This window comes from Siniperca chuatsi, linkage group LG22 (genome assembly GCF_020085105.1).
Source record: "Siniperca chuatsi isolate FFG_IHB_CAS linkage group LG22, ASM2008510v1, whole genome shotgun sequence".
Lineage (NCBI taxonomy): Eukaryota > Metazoa > Chordata > Actinopteri > Centrarchiformes > Sinipercidae > Siniperca > Siniperca chuatsi.
The window spans coordinates 1,705,054-1,721,087 of record NC_058063.1 but is presented as its reverse complement, the minus strand read 5'-3'; positions in this window follow the sequence as shown (position 1 = coordinate 1,721,087).

Below are 16,034 nucleotides of genomic sequence, written 5' to 3'. Positions count from 1 at the left end.
AGAAGCCACTGATTCCAACAGTAAAACTCCCATCACTGTCAGACCAAACTCACGGAATAGATGTTGAACACATAAAAACAAATGTAAGTTTGTACATTTACAACTACGAAGTGTTTCTTACCTTTTCTGTTTTTAATAACCAAATTTCTGTCTGGTCATGGAAATGCAAATGTAATCACTTCTATAATGTCCCAGCGCCATCTTGAAAACAATAAAGCTGGCATGCATTAATTGGCATTGCATGGGAAAGGGTTTATAAATGGCGGTCTGCATTCCATGCGATTACACGGTCTATGGTGGCTGCATCGAGTTAGACAAATATGACAACCATTCTACTACATTGGCTTGGCATACAGCTTTCTATAGACATGTCATACATGATTGTAGGGCCTTCCATTGCGCATTCATCTGCCTGAAAAGCATGGAGCTCTTCAGAATAGATGAATATTCATCAATATTCATTGTGTTTACTAATATTTCACTGTTTTTGGGATATTTATGTTAATTGTAAAATGGCTATATGGAAATAGTGTTTTGAAGTAAAAGTCCCAGTAATCAGTCAACAATTAAACAGTAAACATGGCCAAAACATAGCATCTTTATACAATTGTATCAAATGTTGTATTTTAGTGTATTTTCATCACATTTACATTTGTATTTAAGCAGTAGGAGAAGATTTCCAGCAGCATTATTAGTCATTGAACTCTTATGATGGTTCCATTACCTTGAAATTTAGATTTTATATTAACAAGGAATGATAATCTTTATTGCATCTCCATTTACTCTGGAATGGTAATAGAAATAGGTTTACTTACAATTCAAATTATTTAGCTTATTATCTATCAAAAGGAGACCAGATATACGCATATAGGCCTATGAGGAACTATTGCTGATTCAATTTTGGGAATGGTATTTTGAGGCATTCCCTTGGGATATGGCTAGGGTTCAAGACTTAAATTATTGAGGATTAACATCTAGAATATCAAAATTCCTGTTTGCACTATGGATGTGCAGACAACTATCACCTGGATTACTTTGATATCTAAAAAAAAAAATGTAGATCTGATTATTATGAGACCTGATCTATGTAGATTTATCCTCAATGAACAGAGTGAATGCCATAAATAAAAATGGTGATTCCAGCAGTATTTCAACAGTGACTAAGTTTGGGTCAGTTGAGTGTCAGGACAGCTTAGTGAGGGAAAAAAAACCAAACAAAAAAGGTGTGTGTGTAAAAGAACAAAGATAAATATTTAACACAACTTGGGAACCAATATCAAGGAAACATTTATCTTCACTATGGTTGCTTACTCAGGCCTGCACCCATGTAGTCTCAACAGACCCTGAGATAATGGTATAATTCTTCTGTATCACATGACAGAAAAAAAAACTAAAACAAACAACTCTGCTATATATTTGCCTTTCCAAACAGTCTCCCAGTTAAATGAAATGATTTATCACTACGTCTACATTGGCAGCCAAAGAGATCTAGTATTAGAGACAGAGCTGTGGAGCTAGACTTATTTCACTGTCTCCTAGCACTCGCTGTGCCGCAGCCTTAAATGGGGAAAAATAAATAAAAATGATAATTTGATTAAAGAATAAGTCCCTGCAATGCACCACATTCTCAGCACCTCTGAGCTGCTGTGGGACACATTTTCACCTTCGAGAAAATATGTTGGATATTTCATGTTCATGATGTGGAGGAAGGGAATACAAAACACATCTGGAGAGGATGACCAGCTGCAGTTTCACTGTTTCTCATTTAGACAGAGGGGAAATGAGGAAGCAGAGGGGAAGAGAGGAAATGTTTATGGAGAGCAAAGAGATGTAGAGGATGTCAAAGTGAGGAGGAAAAGGGTTCCTCTTCATCCCATAAGTAGCTTGCTCCCTAAGCAAACTCCTCCACTGGGCAGCCCCAGTGGGCCTTTGTACACTCTATAAATAGCTGCTTATGAGCTGGATGAGTGGGAACAAGCTGTACCCGTCACCCCGAGAGCCAGAGAGGAGAACGGGAAACAAAATCCCGTCAACAGGACTCGCAGACTATGAGGATTAAAAACAAATTGATGGTTTCTGTCATCCTCAGAAAGTCACCCTTAAATATGAGTAGTCTCAACACCTTCATGTGTGGGAAAATGCTTCTGTTGGTACTTCTTAAAGTAGAAGTTACCAGTAACACACCTACTGACACAGGTTGGAGTCAATAGCTGACAAGTTTGCAGCAATGATGGAACCCACCAGTCAATCCATCTTTATAAATTCATGGTGCATGGTCAAGCTTTGCCTAAACCCACAGAAATTTTGAGTTTCCCGAAGTTTCCAGAGATAGCAGATGTCAGGATGAATTGTGGGGAAACATGCATAAAATAATCCACAGGAGGTTTAGAACATTTGTTTGATGGAATAGCCAACATATAACACAAAAAACAGGGAGGTAATAGATCTCAGGTAAACTAAACAAAGATCCAAAAACACAGGAAGCACTAGGAAAACAATGTAACGCTTGACACACGGTACAAAAACAAACTGACACCGTGACACAGACTAAATACACTAGTGAGGGGAGGATAACTAAACACAGGTGAAACTAATATTCAGACAATCAAAACTGGCGGGAAAATACACAGAAGTAACCCAAGACACATGAGGAAGGACTAACAAAACAAAACAGGAAATAACTAAACTAAAACCCCAAACCATGACACTGTAGAATATACTGTACAGTATATGTGATGCTGTCATGTGAGTTTGACTGCTTCACATATTACATTTTCAAAATTTAAAGAACTTAAGGGGAAACTTGAAGGTGCTTATAATGTACACCTTACCTGTTTGGTGTGGTTCAAACAAACCTTAATGTCTTGCTCTAAGTAGCACAGAGTAGCTTAAATTTCTCAGACCATTTGTCACAATTGAGAATGACTTCCGGATGGGAGCCGAAACGTCTTGATTCTGAAAACAGTGTCCAGATGAGTACGACTGAAACCTTTTCTACGATGGAACATTCCTGGACGAATGAGGGACTACACCGTCTAACCTTAATGTGTTTTTCCATGGCCGAATTAAGCTATTTGGGAGCCCTGGGGCAAAAGTTAGCTGCTGGGTCCCTATTGACCCCCCCCATCCCCACATTTACAAGACAGCGCAACAGCATACAATGGACAAGGTACAAGGTAATTTATTTATCATTTTACAACACAAGGTTGTATAATGAAATGAAAGTTTGTAGTCCCTTTATGCTACGCACATAGAACATAACTGATAATTAAATTCATATTAAAACAGTATAACATATAAAATAAATAAAATAAAATAAAACTATATATACAGTTATTATTATACATATATACATAGCCTACATGTATACACCCAGGAAATAATTCTGCATCGCATTTTTTGAATTTGTGTCTGGTGGAATGTAAACAGCAGATAGAGATAATGATGATAATCCATCGTTTCCATCGTCACATAAAAAGTTTTACATTTGTGAGACAGTGACTGTCCACTTTGCCTGAGCACCGAGCTCAGCATCATTGATGTGAACACAGAGTCCTCCTCCTTTCATCTTGCCGAAGTCTTGTGTTGATGGAGCCGGTCTCTGTAAAGACGTGGGCACAACAGTCTCTGATTCCCGTTGCTTGGCCAGCTTAAGTCTTATTTTGTCCAGACCAGACATGAGCCAGGAGCAGCCTTAAGTCCAAGCTGAGCCAGCATGGCTCCTATCCGGGCTGTCTGTCCTCTCTATTGGAAGATCACAGCCATCGCCACGGTGCCTGGTCCGGTTGATCTGGCTCAAGGTCTGCTGCTCTTTAATCCAAAACCCAGCTTCCTTTTCCGATGACAAAAATGATGTATTACTGTCATAGGTAATACGTGTTTCAGCAATAAAGCCAAAAAAAGAAAAAAAAAACAGATGAAAAACTAGAATGTTTGTTTGAAGGAGCATCTGCACGCACAGCCGTTGCCATAGTAAAAATCTTCTGATCCAGTCGATTTGAACAATTTTGGCTTAGCCCTTTAAATCATATCCAATCAGACATCATTCAGTGATGTTTCAGCAATAAAGCTGAGAAAAAAAAAGATTAAAACAAAAATGTACCGAAGTCTGCAGGAAATACATCTACATGTGCAGCCAATTCCCATAAGCCATTAGGTAATAATGCAGGACCACCTTATTTGAAATTGTATGTCACTGGTATAAATGATCTAACCAATTTTAAATTAATCAAATCACTAAAACCAGTCGATGTAGTGAACCTGGGATGTTTGGGGCCACTTGGGGTCTGGAGCCCTCGGCCCATTGCCTGCTATGTCCAGTTGGTGATCCAGCCTTGCATTTGTCCGCCTTTTTTCTTTTTCCATCCAACTCTGAGGTGGGCCAGACCAAGAACGCATATAAGGGAGGGTTTCAGACACTTCCAAGTTTGTTTGTGGTGCAAATGCAAAGCTGCTTTTTAAACCACAAGCTAAACAACTCAAATTTGCTCAATTTATGTGCTGATTGTGGGCACTGTCAAGGAAACAACATCCTAAGTGAACTATATAATTGTACAGAGTCATTTGGTAGCCATGGTAACACAAATGTGCATCTGCACGAGTGCAGGGATTTTGCCTAATCAATCAGAAAGTGAAAAGGAATTATAAAGGTGTTTGCTTTTTGTGTCATGCTGCATGTATTTTTGCTGTTCCTCATTAAAAAGTGAGTAAAACAGTGACAACAAGCAACCACCCCTATCCCACATATTACATTACATGACATCTTGTTTTGTGCTGTTTCAAGATGGCCATTATTATTTATGAAATCCAGTTAGTCTAATAATGTTCATAACTACCTATTTGTTGGTGAGCTCTCTGGTGACACCAGAGAAGATTTATTTTTGTGCCCACCCAAGTAAAGTGATATATCATAAATTATCATTATTTACTACCCCCAGAAGTGCCCTCTGGCCCTTCTCTTGGGTGCTTTCAGGTCCCAGGTCCTGAACCAGTAGCTGACATGCATTTGTTCTTGGTTGGCTCTGTGTTTTTAGCCACGCTAGTGGTGTGGCTCTATGTATGGCAATGTCAGTTGGTTGGTGAACCACTTTGGTCCAGACTAAAATATCTCAACAACTATGAGATGTATTGCCATTAAATCTGGTAGAGACATTCATAATACCCAGAGGATGAATCCTACTGACTTTGGTGATGTCTTGGCTTTAACTCTCGTACCACTATGATGTTAACATCATACATCAACAACAACATCTATGATCAACTTTCCATATGCCTGTGGTATTAACAAAGTCACCAATAACTGACTATTAGCTAAATTAATTTGTGAAACACAACAGTTATTGGTTAGACTGTGCAGGACCAGGACCAGGACTCTTCAGGATGTCCCTGCTCTGTCCAACTGGATTTGAATCAGGCCAAGGAGAGAACTGTAAAAATAGACAAATATACCAAAGCATACTTAGAAATTGATCAACCCATACTGGACTTCGAGGAATCTGAACCAACCTAAAGATTAGTGGCAGGTCATGCACTGGAGCTCGCGGCCGTAGTGCATGGTCACATCTAAGAATATAGGTGATGCTGGATGCTTTGTGATGTAGTGCCATCTTGCTTGTGTTGCCATGTTGGTTGTGGCTAGTTTCATTCATGGCAAAATGGATACAAAGAGGAAGGCTTTTTTGGTATGGATTCTCATTCAGCAGAGCAGGCTTATATACAACTGGTCGATGTGACAGAGCAAATATGATAGCTTACTTCATTTTGGACTCTGGTTTTCCATTCTCTCGTAGGTCAGCACTGTCAAGATGGTTTTCAATTGTTCATCGGTACAAATTCTTGAGTCACAGTTCACCAAAGTTGCAAAGTTACTTCACACGCATGAGCCAGTCCACTGAAATTAATTGACTACTATCTTAAATTTCTCTGTTCTAAATGCTGATGTTACCGAGTCCTTGGTGTGTAATGGTTGACAGGTGTTGGGAATTAGTACTCCGGTGAGGGAGTGCGGTGTGGCTGTGATGAGGTGGAGCCTGGCGTGTCTGTAACAGTCCTTATGGTCTCCAACTTTGTACACAGACAGCCCAAATCAAGAGGATTATAGGGATCTTAGACCTAGATCCAACTAGAACAGGGCTGAAATGGGCTTGGTACTACAAAGGGCATCAGAATCAGAGACACCAATCAATGCCATGTTTGGAAATTGGACAGTATGTAAGGGAATATTGGGAATTTCAGGTGCTCGGGGCTCTTTACTGTGGTATTTTCTGGATTATCTGCTGATAAACAAAGTTAATGGTTTGTAGTTTTATGTAAAACCAGAGGTTCTTTTAATAAATGTCCTTCATTTACACCCTCTTACCTTATCTTACCTGTACAGTACATCAGTTCACTTGATTTAGGGTTACCACTGCAATAACTACAGAAACGTGGGCAATTAAGGTCCTCATTAGAGAATATCCATGTCTGTTTATCAGCCCTTAATCTTGTTTACACAGAGGCTAATGGAGGAGTGTGGAAATGGCCTCACTCCAGCTGCTTGCCTTCGGCTTTCACTTATTAGCGTTGTACGATGTAGCGAGAACAGGGATCCTTTAGACGAACATTCCTTATCATGGCCAGGGACATGTGCAGTTGGTCTCTTGGGCTGAGCCCCACCTTGAGAGCCTGCAAACCCCCTGAACTAGCCCACCAGCTCCCTTTGGTGATTTCCAAGATTCCATTTAATGTTCATCTTTACCTCCCATCACATATTCCATAGTCTCAAGTCCCAGACCCTATGCAGGGGTGCCTTCACAAAGTGAAGGACATAGCATATAGATAAATGGCTTGCATATTTTCAAAGTAGATGAATAAGGGAAATCTCTTTCAAAAAGTCACTGTCATAATCTTTGGTCTCATATGTTTGTCTCATATGTTTCTCTCTAAAGCATTCTTGATGAAAGCACCCACCAGCAGCCAAGCTGTGCTATTTAGCTGTGATCAAAGTTGCTACTGGCACATGGTTAATGCTGAGTAATTTATCAATGTATTTGCCTTCAGGGTATAACATACATTTTCAGTACTTTTAGAACTCAGTGGTTCGCAAACTTTGTGTCACACCTAATTTGTGATGGAGAAACTGTTTCATGCCCCAAATTTATATATCAGTTAAATTTTTATAGGACATTAACAATATTGCAGAAATGGCAACAAAACAAGCGAGACTGAATGTTATTTAAATAACATTATCAAGAGCATATACCTTGTGTTTCTTTTCGCCTTTGCATAAGTTAGTGTTTTGCAAATGGAAAACACAATAACTTTTGCTTCAACATATTTTCTTGACTTCATTTTGACTGATTTGCTTGCTTGATGAGCCTCACCTGTTTTTTCTTTCCCCCCCCGTCTACAATCTCTCTTATACTGTGATTGATATGCTTGCTAGTGTAAAAGCATGCCTGTGTTAGTTCCACTCCACATTTTCACCCCCCCTGAGCAACCTCTTTTAGACATCTAATTAATGGCTGTTTTCTTGTGGAAGCAAAGCAAAGGCAGTAGCTAGATGTTGTTATAGTGACTGATTTTAGTAACTGCTCAACTGCTACTGCAGTCTTCATGGCACCTGAAAATGAAGTCGGCAGGATAAATATGTCACTAATAATAATAATCCTTATTATCAAACGACTTTTGGAAGTGAAAAAGAAGGCAAACACATCTAGCATGTAGATTGTCCTAAAAAAAGGAACTGCTGTTTCAGCAAGTGCCCCAAAATGTTTATGTTGAAGTGACTAAGCCTCGGGCAGCTGTAGGAATTATGATGAGAGCAAAGGAGGAAGTCACGTGAAGTTATTATAGTGAGTGTCAACAAAACATCTGACTTTAACACGAGGGTTTTCCTACCAACAGTCAATGTTTTTTGAAAACCATGACTACAATCGTTCTAACCTTAACTGAGTGGTTATTATTGTAACCATGATGACAAAGGTCCCCTAACCTTAACGAAGTAGTCTTTTGAACCCAAACCATGATGTTTCCCTAACCTTAAAGTGGAAAGCAGACAACTTTTCAATCCCCCACTAAATTCTTTAGTATGTGTTGAGAAAAGCAAACCCGTAGCTAATGGGAAGAAAAGCCCTCTAGAAATCAAAAGACCAGTTTATTCAGGCAGTAAACTCAATGCAACTAAAACGTAGCGTATGCAGATATAAGTAGTGTGTCATCAGATTTGCCTGTGCAATATTCCACATTTATCATAGCAATAAGACAAAAGAAAGAGGTTGGCCACCTAACAAATTATTATGAGATGTACCCTGACAAGCTACACAATGTAAACGTGTCACTAATAATAGACTTGTGTGATGGCCCACCACACATATTCCCCAAACAGATGAAAAAGCAGATGTGCTTTGGCTTGACATACCCCAACCACAAATGATCCAAGAACATGTGGGAAATACTGATTGTGGACTGTTAAGATGAACAGATATTACTCCACTTCTCCATGTGAAATGAACCTTTGTAAATGTGTGTGGTGCATGGTCCACTTGTATGACTGCTAACTAAGATTTTTTTTTAATGCTTCCATTACATGATTCAATTAAATACACTTTTATTTATATAGCGCCAATGCATAACAGAAGTTCTCATTTCACTTTTCCTATAGAGCAGGTCTAGACTGTGCTCTTTAGAATATTTACAGAGACCCAACAATTTCAATTCATGTACAGGAACCGTCTCGTCCTCTGAATTTTCACCTCTTTTATTTTTATAAATAAAGATGTTCACAAACCCAGATCAATGTAGTATTTCTCATACAGAATGTTAACCTTTTGGTGTCCCAGACTGGAATCTTAGTATTTCAGGCAAGCAATGCAGGAGCAACTAGATACATGCCAAAACCATTCATTAGCCATATGCAAAACACTAGTGTCAGTAATACCACCTCTGGAATACTAGGGTGCAAATGTTTTGCATGCAGCTGATGAATGGGCAATGATAAGTGTGTGAATGATTTTACAGTTTGAACTACTTTGTTTCAGGTTTCAAGGTTACTATCATATACTCGATGATAATGCAAACATCGTTACCAGTTATAAAACTGTTAGTCACAGAGCCAGCTCAACTTTACACAATTTGTAAATTAATATGTATGTAATATGTATTCATATAAATTGTAAATACAATACTTTGATGACTAAACTACATCACTAAAAACCTAGTCCTGGTGAAGGCGGGTCATCCTCCATAAACACAAAACAATTAGGGAAACAAGGACAAAAAACACTTAGTGTCATTTTTTAATTATTACAAAAAAAATTTCTGAACAAATCTTTGAATAGCAACATTCTGAAATTCGTGTGCTTTAGATAAGTCCTTATAAAAGCTAGAAGATGCATTTACATCTACACCGATAAGGTACATGTTGTCCTCCAAGGGACAGTGGCACGGTGTCTCCACTTCTCTGGGGAATAACATACCTCTTAGATTGTACAAAATGTAACAGAAGGCGACGTCACTTGATCCCATCCTCTATTCAACAGTTATAAATATAACTGTTTACCAAGTTATAAGTTAGCCCAGAACCTTGTGTATTATATATAAGATCAATGACTTGGTAATGATGAAAGACTGCTTGTTATGATGTAATATATCTCTATATATTTCATCCTTACAAGAGAGAAAACACATTTTCTCTAGTATTGTCATACCTCTCCTGGAGGGATCCTAGGGTCATCAGGACTCAGTGTCCTCTTCTTTGGAAGGCCCTTCCAGGATTGCAATCGCTTCCAAATGATGGCTCTCTGCAGTTCAGGGATGTAACTGTAGTCCTTCAGGACCTTAATGGTGTAGACACTCCATCTTTTAGACTTCTTGTTATTGTTTATTTCTGAGAGATCAAATAGAATAGAACATTTTGTATGTGCATTGACTCAAAAACAGTCTACAAACGAAGAAGTGTCCATGCTTTGTATACTGGTGGGTTGTATGATAACTGCCTCCCTGTCATTTCATCTATAAATGAACAGGATGATTCAACAGACAGAATATATCAGAAAATAAGTACAATTCAAAGGTTTGTATGCAGTTCCAGCAACAGATGACCAATATTTCATAGATATGAGCAAGTGTAGTGTGTGACACAAGGATACCTTGAACTGCTTCTCAGTCTTTGCTTGCTTACAACTGTTGTATGTGCTGTATAGTGGTATGTGGACCCAAAAGCAGATGAACAGGAAGCGGTATCAGGGTGAAGTAGCCGGGTGACTACAGTGTTTATTGGGTGGTGGTATGCAGGCAAGTACAGGCAGACCAGTAATGAACAACCAAAAGGCAGATAGCTTACCGGCTGGCAGTAGTAGAAGCAGGAGAGTGAGTCCAAGCAGTGCATCCATTGTCTGGAAGAACCCCTCTTTCTCCATGATGACCAAGTTCCTGTTAGTTTCCCTCTCTAGACTCTTACTCAGTAGTTGTTTATGTGCACTACTGCACACAGTGGCCTACAGATCAAATGTTTAGAATTTTCAAAAATCAAACTTGGAGGAAAGGCATTATGAATGTTTGTTTGTGAAAGCTGTTTAGAAATAAATAACATGCCCAGCTCTCTTCTCCTGCCAAAGCTCTTTCACTGCATCCACACAATGTGTCTTGTATGTTGAAAAAGGTTTTGTTCGCCACCATGCTCATGTTCATGAACTTGAAAAGGAGAGCTATCTTGGTGTAATTGTTAATTGTTAATTGTAATTGCAGTATGTTGGTAGACAACATGAAGTCTCCAGCCTGCATTACAAACTTCAGCAGAGGCTGAGAGTTCCACCACCACAGACTGTGCCCATAGGGACAAAACTGTGATGAAAAAAGCACAAAGATGACTGAAAGAACTACAGAATTGAAATGAAATGAAAAATTGTAATATCAAGATATATTGAGTTCAATCAGGAGAGACTTCATCATGAGTGAACAAAAACATTTATTGACACATGCATAATAAAGATGAGAAATGTGAAGTCTTTGGCAATTAGACCCCATCATGACATCATCATTTTTTAAGGGGGTAATGAAGTCATGAGTAGTTTAGGATAACCCCACGGATGGAATCTAGACTGGTGGTGGTGGTGGTGGTGGAAGGATGGCTCTACATCTGGATGTGATGAACAGTGGACTTCTGATGAACTCAACCCGGACTCTGCATGTGATGAACTGAAGGTGAATAGGATGGAGGAGGGTCACAATGATTCCGCACTGAAACGATAGCTGACAGCAGGCAGAGAGGAGAACAGATTTAAAGTTTAATACAACAATACGATTGGCTGATGGAATCTGGCTGGTTAACTAAAAGAGTAAATGCCCATATCAGCTGATTAAAGGAGCTGTAAGCGACATTCACTGCCACAAAATGTCGCACTAGAGCACCAGCATCTCAGACCAAAACAAATGGGCGCTACAGCCCACCAGACTTTTACATTCAGTCATTCAAACTGGACAGAAACTAAATAAAACTCACCAAAACCATCTTTTGTAGTCTTTCCACTGTTCCCACAATCACCAACTCTGGTTTGGTCGAAATAAACCCTTAATTCACCAAAATATTCTGGCTCTACACCTCAGCCGGCAACCACGAAATGGCCTGCAATGGCTGCTGGGGACAAATGTGCCAGTCAAAGTATGTCCACTAAAGTGTTTTGCAACTGACAGGCTCAGATTGTTATTCTAAGTGTCTGACAACATTATGGAAAGGATCCCTACAGAGATAGACCTTTTTGTTAATCAGTAAGATCCTTTTTGTTTAACCAGAAACGGCAATTATATTGCTCTCGCTCGCAACCAAACTCCATTGAAAAAAACAATAATGTTACCTCGCAACTCATCGTTAAACACACTTCATTCAAACTCTACAGAAACAACAAACGACAGTCTTTGTTAGTCTACTGTTAGTCCACTGTTCCAATCACCAACTCTGTTTTGGTTTAAATAAATCCTTAATTCACCACCTTAAGAACCATCCATTATATCGCTCTCCTCACAGACGAACATGCACTAACATGAATGCATGGCTGGTGCGGCTGTATAAACAAAGCACAGAGAAGAGTGTGACGTCATTCTCTGCTCGGGACGCGATTACTCCACTATATCGTTACATAGCAAATAGTTGTTTGCTGCTATATTAATGTTCAGAATCTCATATACAGAACCTTTAAGAAAAGCAGGAAGACAGAGAGAGAGAGAGAGAGAGAGAGAGAGAGAGAGAGATGTGAATGACTGAGGCATTAAGATAGTCTTCCTGATTGAAATTACGCTGAGCTTCATTTCTTCATCATGAGTGAACAAAAATTTTATTGACGTGTATAATAAAGATGAGGAATGTGAAAAGTCTTTGGCGAATTGACCCTTTTGTGACCTCATCGATCCTTACATTATTAGGCCGCAGATGATTGTGATGGTTACATTTATTATATAAAAATGATGCTTTGAATCATGTTGACCATGCTGCGATGATAAGGTCACGTTAACCATGGGTGATGCATGAGGTCACAAAGACCATGGGTCGAGTGTCTTTCGCAGTGAGCCTGCAGCACTATCAACAAGATGGTCAATTTGGGAGGGGCTGAAATTAGCATAGGAGTCCACTGTTATATTGAGACATAGCATTGAATCTCATTTACTCTCGCAAGATAGTCTGAAAACATATAGGAAAGCCCTCCGTAATGCCAGAGCAGCCTCCTACTCATCATTAATAGAGGAAAAAAACAACAACACGTAGTTTCTTTTCAGCACTGTAGCCAGGCTGACAGAGAGTCACAGCTCTATTGAGCCATGTATTCCTATAGCCCTCAGTAGTAACAACTTCATGAGCTTCTTTAATGATAAAATTTTAACTGTTAGAGAAAAAATTCATCATGTCCTGCCCTCAATCGGTACCGATTTATCTTCAAACACAGGATCCTTAGAAACAACTGTAAGACCTGATATATATGCTTTTCTCCTATCGACATTCTTCAAATAACTTTGATGATTAATTCATCTAAGCCATCAACCTGTCTCTTAGACCCCATTCCAACTAGGCTGCTTAAAGATGTTTTACCCTTAGTTAGCACTTCTTTACTGGATATGATCAATCTGTCTTTGATAACAGGTTGTGTACCACAGTTCTTTAAAGTACCTGTAATTAAACCTTTTCTTAAAAAGCCCACTCTTGATCCAGGGGTTTTAGCCAACTACAGACCTATATCTAACCTCCTCTTTCTCTCTAAGATCCTTGAGAAAGCAGTCGCCAATCAGTTGTGTGACTAAATAACAATAGTATGTTTTAGGCCAGGATTTAGAGTGCATCATAGCACAGAGACAGCACTGGTGAAAACAGTTTGTAACAGAAAATTACAAAAGAGCGTGGTGACATGTAAATGTAGATGCAATAGACTGGGGGTGCTGTTTTGCTTATTGCATTTTAATATTGTCCACTGTACAGCAGGTTAAGTGTTTGAAAATTAAATGTCAAATGCAGTTTTCATTTTCAAATTGTTAGGAAATTTCTTTTCCATTTCCATTTTAATATAGTCATAGAACGCCCATATAAGTATGTGAAAATGAAAATGAAAATTGGATTATTTCATTTTCATTTTTACTCAAATAATACATACATATGTTGAAAATTATAATGCCATTGTTGAATTACATTTACATTTTTTAAGTTTACATTATCATTTGAATATAGTCCCATATACGTTTCCATATATGTATGTGTTCAGATCACCCATGGACTGATCTGTGTGTATTACATACCAATATTCACCCTCTTCTCATCAGTTGTGTTTCTTTAGCCTTTTTTTTTGTTGCAACTACCACAATTTCAACAAGTCTTCCCCAGACATGTACATATTTTCATCACAAGTCATGTCTGGTTTTGTGGACCAGATGTAATTCTATTTCAGATAAGACAAAGCCTAAACATGGCTAGCAGCTCATAAATTCTATATGAAAAGGTTGAATGGAATAAACAACATACTGATTTTGGCCTTTTAGAGCCTTAGTAGACACAGGAAAGACCATGAGAACAAGCTGCCTGGACATGCCATGAGATCTTGATACTTCTTATGTACAAGTTGAAGTTCTGGCCTGACGGTTATGATACATTCTCTGGGAACTACTAATATCTACAGCAAGTTTCATCAAAATAAATCCATTTTTATAAACCTTGTTAGGGACCAAAGAGAAAGGTTCGACCCGGTGGTGATAGAGGAAGTGACAGGGGGTCAAAAACATCCTCTGGACCTATTTAATGGCACTCTGCCCAGTACTTTTGAAGATAACAGACAGCAGATATGCTTATTCTGTTCGGGTTAGACTGTATTGATTTCAAATGTTTTGAGCCCGTAAAGGCCTTTTATTGATGGACATCATCAAGTTAGCATGACCCATCTATAATCTCACAAATATTTAATATAATATAATATTATTATTTAAGAAGCTCAGTTGAGGTGAAGCTAAGAATATTCTTACTAAATGTTGTTTCTGGAGATTTTTTCTACTGAATCAGTAACGGAATAATGGGGGAGGGCTGGACCTTAAGCATTTCTGGTAAATGAAAACGGTCACAAAAGAGTAGACACAAAACGTTGACAACTGACAAGTTTATTCTATGACTACTGAAATCTGTTGTCAACAGTAAATTGGTTAAATTCTACTTTATTAGACAGACCAAATATCTGGTTACTTTGAATCTGACTGGATCCATGAAGTATCTCCCACCCAGGGAGAAGATAAGAGCTCACTCCAAATCCTTTTTGATGTGTCAACCTAATGACCTCCTGTGTGACTCAGGCCTGTTCTGGATCAACTGCAGCCCCACTGTCTAAAGAGCAGACTTTACTAAACAAAACTCCCCACCACATTGTCTACACCTCTCAGTTCAACAACCCCCTTACATCAGGGGGAGTTTCCCTGATGGGAAACACACACAGACATCTTGAAATATCCCATTTTTCTGATTTCTTTAATGCTGCTTGGCTGTGTTATTGTGTTCATAAATCACATGATATGGAGATTTAGTGAGGGGGGAGAGGGCTGAAACATGGCAGTGATTTTAAGGTGTTCAAAGACACAAGACAGAAAAAGATGATCAACACTAGTATTTTTCCAAAAAGGTTTATACAAATATGAGATGTCAGCAAAATACCTAATTAAACGTTACTACAATTCCTATCCTTGCAAAATGTTACGCATACATAACTAAATCCATGAAAGCCCCACTGCGAGGGACCAAGTACAAAAATGGCAATAATAATAAAAGCTAGCAGTAAACTGCATTTAGACGAACACAACTGATCCAACCATAAGCAGCCAATTGCGGGAGCTGTGTGCAATTAATGTTTTAAGCCATACTGCATATTTTGTGCAGCAAGTTCAGGATGTCAGAGAACAACATAACATCTCTGGAGCTTTAAAGAGAGTGAAAGGTCAAAATGCAACAGTTGATTTGGGAAGAATGTCCTTTGGTTTTCCAATCACTGTTTCCTTCCAGGGCTAATCCGGATGTTGTCACAAATTGCAAAGAATCCCTTGTGACATTTATAATAGTGATTAATGAAAGCAGGGACAAGAAATCAAGCTCTCATGTAATCATGTTTGTGTCTAAGGCTGCAGTAAGTTTCTTGGATCTTAGGGACTACATTGTCAAACTTCACATTACTTTATGAGAGTCAAGTAAACTTAGTGCTGGGGGACAGACAGCTGTAGGGAGCGGTTCCAGGGTTCACAATGCAGAAGACTAGTTGGAGGTGTAGAGATTTTACATACGAATCAGTGACGCACTGCAGTTGGCAAGGCCACTGTCAGGAGGGGTCAAAGTGAGCAAGAACTTATTAAAACTCCTTGGGATTTTAACCCTAGTTTTCCAGTAAACCTAATTAATTAACCTCCGTATTTAACAAAAAATTCAATCTAACCTTTTGGGTAGGCTGGGATCTCCCCTGCAAGGTCACTGTAACCTCAGAAAAGCTGAAGATGTGCTAAGTGCCATACTGCGTATGTTTGAGTCCAGCAAGTTCAGGGTGTCAGAGAGC